This window comes from Mixophyes fleayi, chromosome 1, assembly GCF_038048845.1.
Source record: "Mixophyes fleayi isolate aMixFle1 chromosome 1, aMixFle1.hap1, whole genome shotgun sequence".
NCBI classification, from domain to species: Eukaryota; Metazoa; Chordata; class Amphibia; order Anura; family Limnodynastidae; genus Mixophyes; species Mixophyes fleayi.
In genome coordinates this window covers 142,602,375-142,624,471 of record NC_134402.1, presented here as the reverse complement: position 1 = coordinate 142,624,471, position 22,097 = coordinate 142,602,375, and the positions used below count along the sequence as shown (strand labels likewise).

The 22,097-nt window shown below is 39.8% G+C and overlaps 1 protein-coding gene across 5 annotated transcripts in view; it reads left to right on the top strand.

Moving 5' to 3' along the window:
- BANK1 (B cell scaffold protein with ankyrin repeats 1) overlaps positions 1–22,097 on the top strand; it is a 348,964-nt gene that overhangs the window by 159,031 nt on the left and 167,836 nt on the right. The window lies entirely within an intron of this gene.

Here is a 22,097-nt window from a genome sequence, read left to right as displayed (position 1 = left end):
CACAGTGGCCGCCCGCTTCTGCCTCTGTGAGGAGACTAAAAAAAAATAATTACAGAACTCAGAAACAGACTGCCGGCCGCCCGGCGCATCCAAAATGGCGGCCGGCACCTGGCTCCACCCCCTTCTGAACTCTGCCCTCTGCCCCTCAGTGTCTGATGTCATGACGTTGCTAGGCAGCAGAGGAGCAGAGAAGTAGAGAGGAGCCAGGCAGCGATGGCTGGACAGGATGAAAGACACAAAAAGGTAATTATTATGGAGGGAGGAGAGGGGGGCATGTGAGCTGTTATTATGGAGGGAGGGGAGGTGAGCTGTTATTATGGAGGGAGGAGAGGGGGGCATGTGAGCTGTTATTATGGAGGGAGGAGAGGGGGGCATGTGAGCTGTTATTATGGAGGGAGGGGAGGTGAGCTGTTATTATAAAGGGAGGAGAGGGGGGCATGTGAGCTGTTATTATGGAGAGAGGAGAGGGGATGTGAGCTGTTATTATGGAGGGAGGAGAGAGGGGCATGTGAGCTGTTATTATGGAGGGAGGAGAGAGGGGCATGTGAGCTGGTATTATGGAGGGAGGGGAGGTGAGCTGTTATTATGGAGGGAGGAGAGGGGGGCATGTGAGCTGTTATTATGGAGGGAGGAGAGGGGGGCATGTGAGCTGTTATTATGGAGGGAGGAGAGGGGATGTGAGCTGTTATTATGGAGGAAGGAGAGAGGGGCATGTCAGCTGTTATTATGGAGGGAGGAGAGAGGGGCATGTGAGCTGTTATTATGGAGGGAGGAGAGAGGGGCATGTGAGCTGTTATTATGGAGGGAGGAGAGGGGGGCATGTGAGCTGTTATTATGGAGGGAGGGGGATGTATGCTGCCATAATGTGTGAGGGAAGGGGAAGATGTATTAATATAATGTGTGATATGAGGGTAGGGAGGTTGGGTGTCTTAGTACATGGGTGGGAGGTAGGCTATTAATTTAATGGTGACGTTTAGGTGGGGGCTAATTATTAAATGGGTACTATTTTATTTGTGGGGTGATGGTGGGTCAATTTAATTTATTGATGGGGCTTTTTAATTTAAAGGTGCGGTCTATTAATTTAAGATGAGGTGACCGGACCTTTAATTTAACGCTGGGGTGGTTTGGGGCTATAAATTAACTGTGGGTCTGAGTTTGGGGAGGAGGGCTATTTATTAAATGTGAATATGAATTATTTAAATCCGGGGATGGTTGTGGGAATTGGTTATATTTATTAGTTTTCTAACTTTCATGCACCAATTTTTTTTCAAAATAGGGCCCCCAACATTCCAGGATCCAGATACTTCCTCTGCACTGAGGCCATGTTGTGCTGTCCCTGGACATCGTTTGGTGAGTAATTTTTCAGAAACTACAGTTACACACATTGAGCACCTGAGCACGCACACACAGGTACAGATACTGGGCATACATGCACTGGTACATACACTGGACACACATACAGGAACAGACACACTGGGCACACAAATATACAGTCTTTTAAAGAGACTGAAGAAGATAATGAGGGGGTTTAATGAATATGAATGAAATTAATTTATGACGTGGGGATTAATGATTAAACTGGATGAGGGAGTTAATGTTGATAGGGGTTTTATGATGATCCTGGAGTTAACAATTTTGAAGAGGGGTTCATTCATGATTAGGGGTTGGTAATGTGAGGCAGTCCCAAAAATGCTCTTTGTATTATATGGGGTCACTAGGATGGTATCTGTATTGCAGTCACAAGAATGCTCTCTGTGTTGTATGGTGGTCATAGGAATGCTCTTTGTATTGTATGGCGGTCACAGGAATGCTCTCTGTATGGTATGGCGGACACTAGGAGGCTCTTTATATTGTGTGCGTGTGTATGTATATATATATATATATATATATATATATATTTAGTGTGATGGTAATAAAGATGGCACCATGTGATAAAGATGTCACCATGGCACGGTTGTGGTAAAGGAGAAACTGTGATGGAGGGTACAGTGTGATGAAGGGGCAGTGCGATACAGATGGCACTGTTACAATTATGTTTTAATTTATTTCAATGAGTTTTATTTCAATCACCAATTCATTTTTTATACAGCTAGCATGTGATAGCTGCATTTAAATACTTTGATTCTATGGAGGCTTATTATATAAAGATCCTTACAAAGCCAGACCGTGAAGAATGGGGAGGGAGGGGGTTTCAGTGCGGTCTAGAACTTGTAAAGCGCTAGCCACGCCCCCACAGTAGGTTGACCACCCCCACTCAATGATTGACACTCCCACTTAGATGGGGGCGCCGGTGCCCTCTCTCGCCCAGGGCACTAAAATGTCTAGTTACGGCACTGATTGTTACATCTCTCCATTGCACAGGAGATCTGACTTTGTAGCTCTAAGTGACATGAAATGGGGGTCCCCAGTGAGAGACCCCCACTAAAGTATTGTTACAGGGAATAGAAGATATTTAGTAAAATTCATATTTAAAGTTTAAACACCATTTAATATTTCAGACTCCAAATCTCCATGACATGTAAACTCGTTAGAATCCCACTTCACTCTTTGATACAATTTGGTGACATGTTGGATACTTGACAAATAATTGTGATCCAGCCAAGATGAATAAAAAAACTGATAAATAAAATCAGTTGAAATGAAACAAAAAAATAAGTTAATCAGACAGCTATTAGCCAATGGCTGTATAATTACAAATAAATAATGGTAAATTATTCTGATAAAAAGATGATCAAAAATCTCTGTTTAAGGAAAGGTCATAGGTTCATAAGAAAATATTGTTATGGCTGCTGCGTTATAAATAGAAACAGTGGGTAAATAGAAAAGCCACATAAAAAACAATTGTATAAAACTGGACTTTATAAAATATGAGATGTAAATCTTCAGCCCTCTCAAAGATGAAAGGCACTTGAAGACAGTTTATTTTATGTTAATATATTCTTTTAATACAGTGCTGGACTTTATGGTTTGCCTTTGTAGTTACTATAGTAACCTTTGTAGTAATTACATAGATACGATAAGCTACTGAATTCAATAGAATTTGACCAATTACAAAGAAAAAACAGTTCAGTGAGTTTCACCTCTTGGCCCAGTCACATTGCTGATTGTACTTCTAAAACTTGCTTCCTAATTTTAATAGATTTATTTTTTAAAAACGTTGATGCTATTTCACTAAAGTATTATAATATGATTTTTTCAAACAATATAATATGATACTTTGAGCACCAGACAGAGCTTTTCAAGGGGGTAGAGAGGGTTTTGTGGTTGGGGGCTGTAGATGGGAGTAGGATGTTTAAATGTATGTAAAAATACAGCCCGTGCTTGGACAGTGCTTGTACGCCAAACCCATAATGTACTAAAATGTTAATTATACTTATAGTGCCCAATTATACAAGTATTGAACCACATTACAGTTTCAGTGCCAAATTCCCTTACCAGTGCCCATATAATACCAGTAGTGCCCAATTGTACCAGCAGTACCAAATATGAAGGATCCTGCAACACAATTTGACACTTAAGGGTCTATTTATCAAAATGACACTTATTACTTTCCTACTTGCCTACTACTAGGAACCCCTCCAGCCAGTACAACAAAACCCGGAGTCTGCTCCGAAAGTCTGTTGTTCAATGTTGCCCCTAGTGGTGGGGACAGACTTGGCTGCAGACAAACGGAGGGTCGTGAGATGTGTACCGGCTGCAGAGAACCCAGAAGTAGAGAGTTATGGCAGAAAGCGTATCTAGAGAACAAGCCGAGGTCAGGGGTCACTTGCAGAATAGAATAGTCAGAAACACGCCGAAGGGTCAGGGTCGTGTCGGTGCCCGTGGCCGCTGCGGCTCCTGACACCTACTTTCTCCTGGGAGGGCAGGGCTATTCTGCTGCATCCTGACGCTTCCTGACCACGGAATTGCATCGTAGGGGGTGGAGCCAAGTGACACAATCCACAATGCCCTATCCTTCCCCATACTTGCACCTCAACTCCCTTATGGGATCTTCCTGAGGGAAGAAAAAAAGAGGTTGTCAAGTATGCGATAAGTATGCTTTTTTATCACTGCAACAAAGAAATTACTTTTTATTTTTATTTACCATTAAATTATTGTGGAGTCAGTAGAGTATTCCTCAGATGTCCCAGGCGGTAAGGTTTATTTATCTCCCATGTCCTGCTCTACTGAATACTTATTAGTCTCCCAATGCAAAATCACATTGATTTGTGTTTATGACACTGCATTGCACCAAGCAGTCTTCTCCATCTGCACCTACTTCAACAGGGAAAAAAGATTTTAAAAAAAAAGCACAGATTAAACACGCAAAATAACTATTGCACAAGCAATATTATAATAACCTTTTCATAGACCGTAGTAATAATGATTGACTTCTGTAACCCTAGCAACTGCTCAGCATTGAGCCAGGCTAGAAAAGGTCATTTCAGTGTAACCACAAAAGAACAAACTGAATCAGGGAAAGGCAATATTTAGGAAATTAAATATTCTAAGTTATTTAAAACCACAAACAAATGTCTGAATATAAGGGGGGATTTCAAAGTGCATGTTTTAAAACCACAATATATAAAAACACAATCAGTATTTTTATACATAAAAGAGATACAAACCGTTTCATGAATTAAGCAGAGGATTTCCAGAAACCGCCGGTTATCTGCTACAAAAATAGACGTGGTTCTAACAGAGAAGATATCTCAAACCGCATGCCGGTTGAATTTTTTTGCTTTCATAATGTAAAAATAATGAATGAATAAATAAATAAATAAAATCTGGGCTCACGAGAAATGACTAATTATTTTATTATTAATGGGGGCACTCCAATTAATTTTATTATTAATGGGGGCAGTGCTAGTTATTTACTTTAGGACGTGGGCAAAACTTTTAGTGCACGATCTTGAGCTACTACAAGTGCAAGTATGCTCTCCTAGTCATATGCATGCTGAAACTTGTAGTGCCACAATAGCGTACAGTATATTTTGAAAAGTTGACCCAGTGCTACTTACCATTGGATTAGTATTTGTTTCATATGTAGTTTGTATCATACTTGCCAACTCTCCCGGAATGTCCGGGAGACTCCCGCATTTCGGGTGAGTCTCACGGACCCCCGGGAGTGTATGGTAATCTCCCGCATCAGGCAGAATTTGGTCCAAATCGCGGTGTTTGGCCCCGCCCTCACTGTAAAATGACGCGTTTTGCGTCATTGTGTCACGGGGCAGGGACAAAATTGCGCTTTTTACGGAGCCCCGCCCCCTGCACACCCACCTTCCCTCTGCAGCTCCCGGATCATACTTGCCATAAGTTGGCAAGTATGGTTTGTATGTTGATGAGTATAAAAGAACCAGCATAAAAGCAAAGCATCTTTGTTTTTCATGACAACTAGAGAGAGTATATAAAGATTAATAATGAAATCATGTTCTCTCACACTTTGCTACAGGGACCGGCTGGGCTGGGTGGCAGGGGGACATGTGCCCCCCAGGCCGGTCCTTTAGTGGGCTGCCTTGGTCTGGGTCACTGGGCCACATGCCTTTTTTCCCTTTAAAATGCTTCTAATAGGTTGCCGAGTCATGTCTAGCCCCCGGGCTAAAATTTGCCAGCCCTCCCCTGCTTAGCTACAACTTAGGGAAGCAAGGACAGGCAACTGCTATGGGTGTAAAAAATATTGGGCAATTGGGCAATTTCACAATTTCCCTCTGTTCAAAATTCTATTTTGCTCAATTCCTTTAGCCACAGTAAACAAAATCAGACTGAATTCACAGCCTGGAAGCAATGTCCATAGCACTATTATGTCAGGTGCACAGTTTGATTTTTTTTTTAGGTACAAAAGCTGTCTTTTGCCACTGCTCTAATTATATCATGTGTTTTTATATTAGACACTGCTATATGGCAACATATACTAGTGTATAAAGTGATTGTGATGTTGAAGCACTGGAATTCATGTTTCATCTTAGTGCTTGCTTACATCCAGGCATAATACACAGTATCTTGCAAAACTATTCAAATTCTTGAATAATTCTCTAATTTCACTGCATAACAAATGCTAGATTTTACTAACCAGAACACACTGGAGCAAATCTGCCTAAATTAATGGACCAAAATGACTAGCTAATCGTGTGCAAAGCTGATGTATACTTGCCCAAAAGATGTAAAGATGTTATTGTTCAATATTTATCACAGAGAAGAAAAAATCAGTGTATTGTTCAGAGGGTTGAATACTTTTGCAACTTACTATAAATAATTGAAACCTGTAGGCACACAATCATTGATGCCGTAAGCCCAACCCGAACCAACAGACATATCTCTTTTGCACAGTACATTCTGGAGTTTCACCAGATCTGTCATAAACCTAAAAATAGTTCCACAATGTCCTCCTCAGATCATCTCACATCAGTTGACTTTTATCCGTCCCTAAGTTCATTGTCCTTGCTGTTGTAAGAATATAATAACTTTTACATAACATTGTACTGGGAAATATTGCAGTATTAGTTGCCCTGGCAATATTGGCCTAGAGCAGTAAACTTTATCTTACTGCTTCATCGGGCCAACTTGGACATGCGCAATAAAAAGCAATTTGAAGCCCAAATCTGTTTAATTTGTTAAAAATCTAGCTACAATTAAATAAGATATAAAATACATACATAAAAACATTATATAATATGTAATATATATTGTCTATTGTCAGGCATTGACCCCGCTTGTCCTTTACTGCCAGGGATGGACGCCGTTGTGTAGTTCCTGTGCACCCTGTTGCCTAGCTCTGCAGGGTCCGACTCTAGGCGCGCATGCGTGTCCGTTGCCTTGTCAACGAGATGCTTCTTTTCATTTCCTGACAGGGAGACTTTCAGGGAGACTCTGGCACCAATAGGGTGCCAGAGTATCTATGTCTCCCTATGCTCCAGCACTTCTGTATGTATTGCAGCCCTCAGCCTGATTCCCTGTGTACCCATCCGACTTCCCCTGACTCTTTGGTGAATTCTCTGTCTTCTGGTTTTGACTCCTGGCTTCCTCCTGACCTTGTCTTTGCCTACTCCTCTGTACCTAGCCAGTCTGCACGGTTTGACCACGGCTTGTACGACTACGTTTGCTCACCTCCCACCTCGCTAGTAGCTATCTCGGAGGCCCGTGACCTGCACTACTCTTGCAGCAAACCATAAACTCCCTTGCGGGGGTCCCTGGTGAAGACCAAAGGCACGTTAGACTCCTCGCCTCATTATTTAGCAGCGCCAATACTTGCAGGTGATCTTCAGTGAGAAACACTCCATGACATCTATAATGTGTTTCCTACATTGTAAACATTATTTAATCTATATTTTTTAATGTTTTTGTTCTATTAAGGTAATTAAATACCACCGCAATAATTAAACAGGCTTCCCTATGCAAGGGTCGGCTCTGCTATCTTTGGCATATCTAAGTTGAGCCCTATTGCCATTTTTGGCAGCAACAGGGATCTTTGTACTTTTATGAATAGACAGCTTAGTATTATATTAAGCACTTCTACTAATAAAGGTGATACATGATTATATAAACTGGAACAACAATGGAACAAGATATACAGAACAAAACATATCTTTATTTAAACTAGACAAAAACACAAAAAGCACTGTTATGCTTCAAAGCTTTTATTTACTTTCATTTTCTTTCTAATAGCATTATTCAGTTCATGAGTTGAAAATATTGTGTCCAATTCTCTTTTGTTTCCATATGAAAATGAAATACATGCTATAGAGAACATAATAATAATCATGTGCATTGAAATAAATGTATGTTTTTGTTTTCTTTTGGAACAAATGATCAAAGGTGACAAGTAAAAATGGTATTAGATTTAAATGTGTAAGAGTGAATGTTGTTACTAAGCAACAGAAGAATTAGGAGTGTTTTCAGTACTGTAGGGGATGAACAAGGCAAGACTAATATAAATGTAAATGGGAGCATTTCTGTTAGGTAGCAAACGAGTGACAATCCTTCGAAAAAAAACTATTAGAATTCATTTAATATTTATATGCCTTATGGTCAATGGTGGAAGGAAAACTCTCAACTAATATGCACCGATCAGCCACAACATTAAAACCACTGACAAGTGAAGTGAATAATACTGATTATCTTGTTACAATGGCACCCGTCAAAGGGTGGGATATATTAGGAAGCAAGTGAACAGTCAATTCTTGAAGCTGACGTGTTGAAAATGTGCAAGTGTAAGGATCTGAGAGACTTTGACAAGGGCCAAATTGTGATACCTAGATGACTGGGTCAGAGCATCTCCAAAACAGCAGGTATTGGCGGTATTCCAGATATGCAGTGGTTAGAACCTACCAAAAGTGGTCCAAGGAAGGACAACTGGTGAACCGGTGACAGGGTCATGGGTTCCCAAGGCTTATTGATACACATGGGAAGCGAAGGCTAGCCCATCTGGTCCAATCAGGCTGAAGTGCTACTATAGCACAAAAAAAGTTAACTATGATAGATATGATATGTGCTGGTAAAACAAGTTCGAGCCATGGAGGCCCCACCTCACAACTTACCGGACTTAAAGGATCCGCTGCTAACATCTTTGTGCCAGATACCACAGAACACCTTCAGAGGTCTTGTGGAGTCCATGCCTCGAGTGGTCAGAGCTGTTTCAACGACATGAACGGGACACACAATATTAGGCAGGTGGATTTAATGTTGCGGCTGATCATTGGACATATAACTATAGTTATAGTTGTGACAGCAGCAATACTAATTTTATTGCACCATTGGTAAAGTAAACCTACAAAATGAAAACACACAACATTGCATTTCAATTTACTAGGTAGATTGTTTATCTTTTGAATGCTGAAAAAATGCAAATCAATTTTCTCAATGAAAATATGTTTTGAATTATTATGCTAATTTTACATTTTCTTCATCTGTGTTAAGGTACTTGTAACGTAAGCCATAAATGAGGCTGGAATGAACAGTATTTTAGGATAAAAATGAAAACATTCATATGAATGTTACTTTAACACGTACCACCTTGTTTAGGCAGATGCTGACTGGTGCAGGTAGGTGTGAGTGCCAGGGTCACACTACTGTGCTGAGAGCTGGAAATGACAGCTATGGAGCCTGAAGTATGGTGAAAACATAATAATATTTATTGAGCAGATATGTTCCAGTTAGTGTAGACAAAAGGTAAAAAACTAATTTTGCAGACACTGAACAATGGATCTCTGGGTGAGGCTGAAAGCAGGTAACAACAGAGAATACAGTTGGTGCAGGTGAACAAGCTAAGTTGAAAGAACCAGGAACAAGGATGTCAGCTAGCAGCTTGCAGAAGTCCCAGGGAACAGGAGAAGAAACATATGAGAACAACATCAGGAACAGCAACATAAATAGCCAGCAAAGGTGAACTGAGGGAGGGAGGCATACATAGGAAGAGAACAGGTTCAACAATTAGCTGGTGCAGCATGTTCACCCCTGCTTGTGAGAGAAGAGGCACATTAGCAGCTCCTCTGGTGGGTCAGAGGTACTGCAAGGTAAATACAATCATATCAAGTCCAGTGTAGTCCAGGAGCTGCTGAGACAAAGCAGCATCCTGAGACGATGCTACAGCACAAGCGAAAGCAGATCCTGACAGCCAGATACCACACCCTGCATGGTATCACATTATTGGTTGTTTTTTTCCATCTCTTTTGTAAAGTGTGATTTATATAAAAGCCAAGAAGCACTATATTCATCAGAGCTTCACTAAGAACTACATTCCAAAGTGTCCAGATATGCAGTGTTCTCTGTTACAGTGCTTGTGTAAACATTTCATATTCTCAAAGATAAATATTTTTTTGTAGATTGAAACTCTCAAAATTATTTCAGTTCTGTAAGTGGGATGGCTTTGTTACACTCTAGTTGCATTTGAAGAGGGTAAGAACATATAAATACACACAAATACCCATGTAATAAATAAAATAAAACACACAACAGGGACACATGCAATAAAGAATAGTCCTGATGTTTTCTTGCTGTCCTGGTTAACGTAAGCCATAAATGAGGCTGGAATGAACAGTTTTTTAGGATAAAAATGAAAACATTCATGTGGATGTTACTTTAACATGTACCACCTTTTTTATTTTATGGGAGAAGTTCCCAAAAGCATGTGAGTGTATGTACAAGTATGTCATGGGCCTCCGCATTTTGCACTTTTATACTTTTCTAAATGCTTTAAACCCAAATCTTACACTCCCACTTTTCTCCTATATTATCTCTCTTTTTCTTATGTATAGATCTTATTGTATAAATTTCACCATTGGTTTTCGCGTTGTCTGCACCCAGTTTTCAATACAATAGAATACATTTTTCTGAATTATTATTTCTAGTCTTTTTATGGTGTTTTTGTTTTATGTTAGTTATACCCAAAGCAGGGGAGGGCTGGCAGACTTTAGCCCGGGGGGCAAGCACACAGCACTGGCTCACAAGTAGCGGCCCATCCTTAAAGGGTACAATATATATTTTTGGTACAATATATATATTTATCTATATAAAAAGAGGCTATTTTAGTGTTGCTTAATCCATATATATATTTGTATGCCCAGGCCCAGAGCTGGATTAATACTCTGGGGGGCCTGGGCACTTTAGACAGGGTAACCCCCTATGATGTAACATGGTTATCATTTTAGACAAATACACAGACAATACTGTGTGCAATACTGTTAGGTGTACACAGTTCTGACTTCATGAACAGTACACAGTGAAGCAGGACATACCTCCCAACTGTACTAAGCAAAACAGTCACCCAAATTCAGGACTGTCCCACCAGATTCAGGACAGTTGGCGGACTGTCCTGCTCTCTCCTACCTGTCTTGTCACTATCACAACTGGTGGCTGCTGGTTTCTTTAGTTCTGTTGCTGGTTGTCTGGATCCTTGGAATATTGGAGGCCCTATATGGTAAAAAAAAAAAAAAAAAAATGGGTACATAGAATTTACAAAACTTAGAAAACAACAATCCCCGGCATTAAATCAATATAGAACCCACGTATTATAATTAGATCCCCTTTATGCCCACATGCTTTAGTCACACCTGCCTCCCCCCTCTGCCCCAGCACCTTTAATCACACATGCCCCCCTCTGCCCCAAGCACCTTTAGTCACACATGCTCCCCTCTGCCCCCAGCACCTTTAGTCACACATGCCCCCCTCTGCCTCCAGCACCTTTAGTCACACATGTCCCCCTCTGCCCGCAGCACCTATAGCCACACATGCCCCCCCTCTGCCCCAGCACCTATAGCCACACATGCCCCAAGCACCTTTAGTCACACCTACCCCTCCTCTGCCCCCAGCACCTTTAGTCACACATGCCCACTTCCCCTTCACACACGCTAGCTCCCCCATCACAGTACCCCTTCCTCTTACCTTTTTTTACATGAGTGACTCCAGGCATAGACAGACATGCTGCAGCTCCTGCACAGAACTCCATCAGCCCCGCCTACACTGTGTACCATGTGACCACTGCGGTCACATGACACAGTGATCTGAAGCTCTTACCGAGATGCGATGGAGACAGCCTTTGCAGACTGTGCAGGGGATGTCACATTGTGTAGTACTCACTGCAGGGGCATCATCCATTCACAGAATATTGTACTACAAGCTGTAGAACAATATTCTATTAATGAATGATGCGGCTGCTGTGAGTACTACGTGATGTGACAGCCCCTGCACAGACTGCAAAGGCTGTCTCCATCGCATTACCACTGGACCACCAGGTGGCCCAAAATACTGTTCTTCTGTCCGGCCCGGGTGCCATATGCCCCCCTGTCCCCTGGGCCAGCCCGCCCCTGATCCAAAGGCAGCTGATTCATGTGTGAGTGTCCCCTTAGTGAGGCAGAACTATTTCTGTTTACACAAAATGAAGTCCCTGTTTAGTTATTTAAAATGTTGATTCTTCTACTTCACATATGTAAATCCTCTATTCCTACTTAAACTCTATGGGCTAGATTTACTAAGCTGCGGGTTTGAAAAAGTGGGGATGTTGCCTATGGCAAACAATCAGATTCTAGCTGTCATTTTGTAGAAGGTACTAAATAAATGAAAGCTAGAATCTGATTGGTTGCTATAGGCAACATCCCCACTTTTTCAAACCCGCAGCTTAGTAAATCTAGCCCTATGTCAGAAAATATTTTTTTGCTTTTTTATCTTTATCTAAATTTGATCTTTTCAAGGATTGAATGTATACCTTTCATATTATATCTAGTTTCATAAAAAGTGTTTTCAAAATGTTTTCCTACACCCCATTATACTACCAATGGGTATAAATTGTTGGATTTGTCTTATGAGTCAAGCTTGATCCTGGTCTAGCTTCCTGCATTTTGTACATCTCCAATTCATGGTATGCACTGGGCAGCTTCCTTCATATTGTACATCTTCCATCCCTCATATGCACTTACAACCATTGGGAGAAAGAGAGGATTTTTGTGGAGAATAACTTCCTGAAAATATAAAAGTATGTTATAATGGTTGGATAGATTAAGAGAAGTGGATAAAGGGATCTCAAAGTAGTCTCAAATAGTAACCAAAATGTTGATTGTGTTAAGTGAGGGTTTATCACCCATCCACTAGCAAATACACCTGTCAATGCTATGATATGCAGCCACCAGAGAAAGGGAATTTGTATTTAATATGGCCTCTTAGGTGGCCATAAGGTCTTTATATTTAGAGTTGGTTTAAAATTCAGTAAAAAAAAAAGTGTTGTGGATTCCAGTTGAAGAACAGTACCTGTAATATCTGTAATCAGTTTTAAAAATCTCTCATCAGTAGTACTGGCTTGATACTAAATATCTATTACCTACCCCTTTTCTGTACCACACCTCCAGCAAGCAATCAGAGAGAGCAGGGACATGATATTTAAGGGCTACCAGCATACAGTACCACCATGTGAGAAACTTGTACGTGGAATCCTAGATTTTATTATTCAAAGAGCATTTCTGTGTTAATATGACATTGTTGTATTAATGTTTTGGATTGAGGCATATCTAGAGGTCTAGCTACCTTGCTGCTTTGAAGAGAGGAGAGGGGTTCTTTCTAGTAAAAAAAAAACTGATCACCATATAAAACAGAGATTAGGCGCCCTCTAGGTCCATTACCCAGGCAGATGGATTAAAGTTAGTGTCTTATCTGCAGGTAAGAACATTGCTTCAGTGTGTGACCCTCATTTTAACTGGGGATAGTGGAGAATAGGGAGAAAGTGGGCCTCTCAGCTACAGTAATGGAAAGAGTTGGGAAGACATTCTTGGTGATTAGCTGTTTTATATATTTAGCCAGTCCAGTCTGCTCTGAGCTATAGAGGGACTCTCCTCCTGTATAGCATCTGACTAAGGACATGTTCCAAGATGCCATCTTGGAGACCTTGAGCAATGAGACTTCAGTCTTTTTTAAATATGCGAGCTGCATGCAAAAGATCTTGTGGATTCTTGGGTTCAGATGGCTTTTTGGTGTTCTTGGATTGCAAATTTAGAGTGGAAAGCAGCATCATTTTTATTTTCAGCTTGGTTCTTACATCTCACAGCACCATTATGTTTAGGATGAAGCCATGCCACCCTACCATTATGTTTAGGATGAAGCCATGCCACCCTACCATTATGTTTAGGATGAAGCCATGCCACCCTACCATTATGTTTAGGATGAAGCCATGCCACCCTACCATTATGTTTAGGATGAAGCCATGCCACCTTACCATTATGTTTATTAGTGCTATTAAGAGACTTGTTGGGAATGTGGGAGATATTATGTCAGCATAAGCTTGAAAATATAATTTCCCACAGTCATGCAGCCATTGGTTGACATCAGCGAAAAAGTCACAGCGCAGACAACCGGGTAGAGGAAAATAAATGATAGAGTTTATGGTAAAACAGAAATACAATACATTGTCTGTGAAATAAAGCTTTTATCCAGCCATTTGGCTTAAGTTTACTAGGATGTGCAACTTTAGGTTACAATCCTGTAACAGCCATATCCTGTCATGGAATAATATTCTTCAGATGGATTGGAGCTAACCATGTGATGTGACAATCGGATCTCATTGTTAGTTACATCTTCTAGAAACTTTTCACCAGGTATATTTTAAGGGACTGATACAGACCTGCTAAAGGGACTTTTATTGTGCTTGTGTTCCTGTATTTGTAGTGGTGACATTGGTTGGGGGGCAAGAAGATTTGGATTTGTTTGGTTGTTTGTCATTCTTGTGTGGTGGTGATTCTAATGTCTGCTGTTAAACGTAATAAATGCACCACCTCACACCAAAGTATTGAAATCACCGTTTTTCTTGAGAGAAAGGAAAATTGACAAAGAACTATGCTGAGTGAGAAATTGGTGACTTCTGTGACAACGTGTTCATGATGGGTGGGAGTGAAGACAGAGTCTGACTGTCTAGACTGGTGGTGATTGTACTGGTTAGGACCACCCCATGCTGTATTCAAGCTATACATCTACACATTTCAAAATGTAGCAGGTCCTATATCTTAGGTATTGATACATATTGAGATGTGAGAGGAAAGCTTGAAAATATAGAATATCATAAATCTTATAGAATCATACGAGAGAGGCATTTGTTTGAGCACCTGTATGTCTATGGACTAATACATTTTGGATATAATAAATCACTTTTGCACATCTGTTAAATTTATAAAGTCTTCAAACAACATTCAAAGTCGTGTTATATGTTATTACTCATGCAGCTCCATATCCTATCAGAAATTCACCCCTTCTTACAACCACCAGTAAAATATAATAATATTTTTTGACTGTAAGCTCATATGGGCAGGAACATCTTAAAGTTCTGATTCATGTAATTATATGTTATTTATTTGTATTATGATTCCCTCAATGTACAGTCATAAGTAACATGTCAGCGCTTTATAAATAAAATAAAACAAAAAATAATAATAATGTTATAAACTAGCTAAGCTTAATCTTACATTTTGAATCGCCATTGCATCTATATGTACAACCAGTCAGTAGCAGACAAAAATGAGACATAGAAAATTGGACAGAAATGTCAAATATAATTTGAATCTCTGAAACAGTTGCAGAAATATTAAGGTTCAAAGCACAGGCATTAGCATTTAACTGACAGTTCAAGCCTCACTGCTTCTACTCGACAGTAATGTGGATATACAGGGCATTTCTACTGAGTTACTACACATTCTTCTTCACGCGGTCAGCTCAGGTGAACGCTAATTTTTATTTCACGCCAACACCACTGTGGTCAGATGCCAAGAGGTACAATATCCACTTTAGATAACATCCCTCTCTGCTGGATTTTTTATTTTTATTTTATCAGCTATTTCTATGATAGCATATGTGAAGGCGCTTAGAATTTTTTGTAGCGAACAATGTACTTTGGCTTAAGATTAAGTGTAGAATCTGTGCCATCCTGTGACCAGTTTCTGATTAACTTACCTGTGAGTAGTTTAGGATATGTATGTTAACTACAAAAAAACATCCTGCTCAGTACGATAAACTCTACTCATTGTGTCATTCTAACAATTACTCCTCCATCATGAACCAAATGAACATTTAGGAAGGGTAATTCTGTTGATGTGCAGGAGATAAGAGAAATGCCTGAATGTGGGACCGAAAGATTTAAAACAATAATTATTGTTCACTTGGTACTCTTACAGGAAAATATGAATGGTACTATACAATAGATTGTGGCTACTGTTAAAAGTAGAATATGCCAATACAACACAACAGACCTTATTTATGAAGTGAAAAATAGACAAGATGTAGGTAGCTTGATGTGCAGAGGGTGGGCCAAAAAAATCAAAACCCTATGACTACAGATCCTTCTCTGTAAAAAGCTTGCAGCTGTAGCACCTCTAGCACAATTTAATTTATGTACCAATCAATTAGCTCTTCTATAGATATTTTGCTGGGTTAAAATACATATCTTGCCACTCCCTCAATCATACCTTTAAATTGTGTCCTTCCGCAGTCCAGTCCCCACCCATTCTGTGAAAAGGGACCTGTTAAAGTCATTTTATCGCTTACCAATAAAGCATTGTCCAAATGTGATTATTGTGGTTCCAAAGCACAGAGATATTTAATTGCAACATATAGCAGGATATACGGGAGCCATTATTACGCATTAAAGATGTTACAATAAAGCAGGAAAGTATAAAACCACCAAATACATTACATCTCCTCTAACGTTTCATTCAGTCCCAGGATAAGGTAATCATGTCTGCTGTGTAAACAGGCAAAGAAAGGGAGAGCAATGGGCCAGCATGCTTATATGCAGCTTCAGTATAGAAAAAACTACTGGTGATGTCACTATGTAAACAAGCATCATGTCTAGATGTCTCCATTGGCTCAGGGTTAATGATGTTCCAGTTGTCTGCTGATCATAGGCTAATTCAAAGGATTTCTCTGAGTAGGTGTGATCACCTTTCCCCAACAGCTGAAAACATGTGCTTCTCAAGGAAACTGACCCAAACCAGTTCTAAACAATCTTAAAACACAATGTCATTTTGATCATTCAATCTTTTATCTTCCATAACTATTGATCGCAGAAAGTGATCGCAAAGCCGAAAGTAGCAGATTAGAGATGGTAATGTGCAGATCAAAATGACACTAAACTTGATACATTTTCTTTATCCTGAGCCTTAGATACTTTTAATATATTATAATCTATGTATAAACAATCTAATACATTTTACTAATAAATAAATGTGGATTGGAACCTTAATAAATGTACATTGTTTACAAGTGTAAGTGGGAATGTATATGTGTGCGTTATGAATCTGTGCAATTGCATCATAACACATGGCAATCGTGTTATGAAGCAATTTGGTTTACTTCATTCAATTATTTGACTTCCACAGACCCCAAACACCCTAATGGAGCTGTCTAATAAATCTCTCAAGTCCATCTCTTCTTCATCCAAATCCACTCTTAATAAACTTAGCCACCTCATTTAATATCTCAGTGACACTCCAATTAACATAGAGCTGCAGTTACAACACGACACATGCTACATGTGTTTTCAAATTGCAAATGTGCCCACTCTAATGTTATATGCCCAATACACGTCTTCTCTGACAAGTGATTGGCTTTTATGTGAAGATTGTCTCTCAAACATCACCCCATCCCAGAATTGGTAAAGCTCCTGATCTCTGGTTTTTCGCCAGGATTCCATATGTTAACATAGCGGTTCCACTCACTTCATTGCATACACTGATTTATTGTCAGAAGTTATCATCCGCAAGCTCAATACAGAATAAAAAAACATCTTCTCATCAGCCCTTTGAAGTTGATTATCAACCTTTCTGCCTTGTCATGGCTCTATTAATGCTCTTATTGCATCCAAAGAATAGTTTTTCCAATTTTTCAGACTGAATTATGTCATCTTTTACATCAGGAAAATTGCTGAAGGTTCTTGGCTCTCAGGGGAATATTCAATTGTTGGCAAAAATGCCAAAAATCTCGCAGAGCGCCCACTATTACCGTCATTTTGATGGTAATAGTGCATGTAAACACCGGTATTACTGTGCTTTTCTCGCTGGATTTCAGCTCGCAGCTCCGTGAGCCGCGAGCTGAAATCCAGCTTACTAATACCGTAATACCGGTAATAGTTTTAACGCCGCGGGGATTCTAAACAATTGAATGTGCCAGTCAAAGTCAGATGTCACCTATGCATTCAAGATTTTCACCATTTATCCTCCTTTCTGGCATTTATATGGCATCAAGTGGGAAGGAGACAATTCTTTGGGTCTAAAAATATTCCCATGCACTTTGGTCAGTTCACCAAAACTCTGCTGAATTCTCCTAAACATCAAAACAGTACCAGTCATAATTCACTGCTTGGAAGACTTCCTCATTATTGAAACTTCCAGTTTAAAGCCACCCAACTCAGACAGTGTAATCTCTCTCTCTCTTTTCAAAAATTAATATTTATTTGGCTCTAGAAAATTAATGCACCATTCAACCCCTTCTATCTCTTCTCTACCAAAAAAAAAATGAAGTCCCTTATAACCTGCTTCTATTCAAAGGAATTCTGCACAACTTCAGTCTCTCATTGGTCAACTCAACTTTACTATGAAGATTATTAACAAGGTTCAAGTCTTTATTTCATATCTCCTGGAATTCTTAAGCAAAGCTCCAGAAATAATTTCTGTTCCTCTCAACCCTACAGTTAGATCTTTCTTCTCCAAAAGCGGAATGATCACATGCTAGTAAGGTCAGGCATGCAGCCTTTTTTTAAATACAAATATATTTTTATGGTCCTTGCCTCAAATAATTATTTTATTAATTCTTTCATCTCTACTAAATCAAGGTACACCAGAAAAAAATTGCTATGATCTTAAATATTATCTGTATAATCACCAAAATTCATAAATCAAACAAAAAATATTAGTAATAATACTAAAAAAACAATTACTAGAAGACCAACAGCAAGTTGGTGAATGGTTACGTAATGTAACTCATAAAAATAATAATACACATTGACTCAAATTCTAGCTAATAAATGCACAATAACCTGTGAGTTATAGGTATGTCTAACATAAGCTCAATAACATAAGACATATTTAATTCTATCCAACCATAAAATGCAGCGTTTAGTATATAAACAAAAAAAAACATCTCTAATAAAGAGGAGTATAGAAAAAATGTGTGTGAAGTCCGGATCCCTGTATAAGTTAGTATCAAAACAGTTTTCCAATAATAGGAGTTAAATGAACACAGCTAATTACTTCACTTAGTTCATCAACTCCTGTGAAACAAGTATGTTGCTTGGTGTGATAAAATGTCCCCTGATTTAGTAAGCCTAGGAGTCATCAATCAAATTCAGAATAAACAGGAGAACGCAAATGTTTCTCACTCACGGTCACCATGTGGCATCTGTTTCTGTTGGCTTTCCGATAGCAGCTGTATGAGTGTAACTGGTGCGCTTCAATGACCTACCAGGATAAGCACAAGTATAGAGTCACAATAGTTCCATGAACTTAATTGTTCTGATGATGTTAGTGAAAAAGCATTTAGGATATTCGGATCACTGCTCCACAGTGTCCGTCGTCACAATGACTGACACATTTTGTCTGCTCTTTGCAGACTTTCTCAAAGCCTCTTTTATCAAATAATTCTTTCACTTCCTTCAGAATCTTAAAACTCACCATCCTGACTTGATGAAGTGCTTACACAGCAAGTAATTGCTCCTTCTACAACAAAATTATATAACATACATTTGCTTTACTGTCTTATTCATCACTTCCTTACACTACAGAGACCTTTTTAGCATTTAAAAGGCTTAACGGTTGATGGTCAGCCATGCTATAACTCCCACAAACATAACTCCCCTTAACATAAAAATAAACACACAGACAACAAGTTTTGGCAAATGAGAATCAATTTTATTAATAGGAAACAAATGCATGGTGGAGGAGAAAGCAGCCAGATAGAATCAGTAGCAAAATTCCACGAGGGTCACCCACCCTCTTGGTATAAATCAACTGGGGAACATTTTCCTACCAGGAACACACCCTTAAAACGTCCAGGTATCCATCCACCAAAAGCTTAGAGGACCTACATCCCCTCCTAAGCTGACGTAACGCACCAACAGGCCCGCCCCCCGAGGTTGGTGCCTGTAACCGAACCTAAAGTCTGACCCTTTAAAGTGATGTGGACTTTTCATCTGACTATCCGTGCGCCCATCAGGTACTGGCCTCTGGCTGCCACTAATTTCTGGCTACATCACAACTCACCAAACCCACAAAATCAAGGGCACAATATCCAATCAGGAACCATGTAACAGCCACACCACCACAGGGACTGACACCCAGAACACCTGCAAAACAAGGTCCACCGACATGATAGACAGCAGTCACCATCTACCACAAATGAGCGTTGGCACCCAAAGCGCTCATAGACCAGCAAACAACAGAACGGAATGAGAAAAAAAAAACCCTCCTTCTCCAGGATATACTGCCAAAACCACAACATATCGGGCATGGGCAGATGGCAAAATTAAACAGGATCAAAGAGGAAGTTCATAAGTTCACAGGATACTTATGATCAGGTCAGATAAGCAACTCCCATTGTGACACAACATGGGAGTATCCAAGTATTCCTCACATGCACCTTTTTCTTAACCCTTTAATGTATAGGAGCCTATACCAGACTTGATCCAAAACCTCACTCTTTTAAACTCCTTCAGGCTGATGACCATCCCCCTATTTTAATACTACTTCTATGAAGGTTTTCATCTTACGCCTCAAACCATTAAGCTCTATTTAGCTGGAATTTGTCACCATTTAGCTATCCAATTCCCTAACTCTCTAGCTCTAACAGCTTATTCCAACAATGATTAAACAACCTGATCACCGTGGAAACAACCTGAACATCATTACAGATGGATTACTGATATGACTTAGACATATTGCTGCCGCAAGCACTGGTGGCACAGCCGTGCATCTATGCCAGATTTTAATACCACCCCACCTTGAGGAGGGGTCTAAGGACCCCGATATTGGTGATTTTGCAAGAATTCCCTATAGAATTCTTGTTTAACCTGAAGATAGCAGCTTAAGATTAAAATAATGTTTGCAGCTTTAACGGACATTAAAGAACATCTTGTTTTCCCCTGAAAACTGATACTTTAAATGCACTGTAGGGTTGCTGGGGTAACCTGAACTTGATTCACTGATTGGCCCTCAAGGTGATTCGCTGAGTGTATTCCTGAACCACTTGCCACAGGGTCTGGATTTGCAAGGTCAGCACCTGCGCTGACGAGGGTTGATTTAACTCCATGCGTGTCAGGCCAAAATGTTTTAGGCTGGTTGTAATTTTACAATGCTGGTGTGCCAAGTCTAAGATGTGAATATTTTGCTTGCTAAAGTATTTGCCTATATCAAACATCATAGATAAGGAGCATTAGTTGCTCAACAATACTTAGGTGCCGCAGGCTTAGTTTAACAAGTATCATGGAGGTTAGGATGTGACACAGGGAGGTCCAAGGAGATCATCATAAGTGTCCAACAAAAGTCCAGAAAGAATGTTGTACAACAGATGTCAAATCCAAAATGAAAATCAAACTGGCTGAGTTGCAGCAAAGTCCAAAATACAGTCCAAAAGATGAGGCATGCAAAGTTCGAGCAAAGTCAAAATGCAATCCAAAGTTCGGGGCAGCAGAATATGAGCAAAAACAAAAATCCAAGCAAACATGAAAATCCAAAATATCCAATATGAAGTATATAGAGAGAAGAACACACTAATAGAGATAAACTACAATCAACCCCGGAACTAGAAAAAGAAAGTCTACTAAAGAACAGGTTTCCAATAGCAGCATCCTAAAGGAATGATTGCCAGACGTGCCAAAGAATGAATAATTGAAAACAATAAACTGCTGATTCCATGGCTGTGTCCACTGATGAAGCTACCTGACCACCAACAAAACAATCTGAAGCCAGATTACTGATGCGACAACACTCACTGTTGATGCAGACATGTGTCTCGGCCGCATCCTAACACCCTCACAACATGTTATCCAGTTAAGCAAGCAGTCAAAGGTCTCTGAGGTTGCTTTTCATCTTCCCAATAAAAGATTTTATGTAGATGGTCATCTCTTCAGACAGGTTATTCAAGTCCATTTGAGAAAATACAGACATATAGCAACTTTAATCTGGCTTTCTATGGATTCCTACATTTCAGTGAATTTGCAGTATATTCGTCAAACCATTCATATCTTAATAAATCTGTTATTGTTTAATTGTTAGGTCAACCACACATAAGAACATGTTCACAAATTTCAAATACATACGTTATGATCTGCGCACTCCAAGGATTGGGGGAAAGGGAAAAGGGATGCTGCCACTACTTCAAATGAAGAATAGCCTCTACTTCACAATACCATACAATTGCAATAAATACAGAAGTCGGCGCAGGGGGAAGGATGTGGAGACAGAAGGAGACAAACAAAAAACAAATACTGTATTATGCAAGCTGAAAAAGTCCTACCCCACTTCTTGTGGGGAATGTTTCTGACGTTACCAGTTCAAAATCACAGTTCTATCCGGGTGTAGGATGGTGCCCTTAATCACTTCTTAGGAAATGTTGTAGTTCCTCCTCACCCCGATTAGCATATATACAGGGTAAGAAGAGAAAAA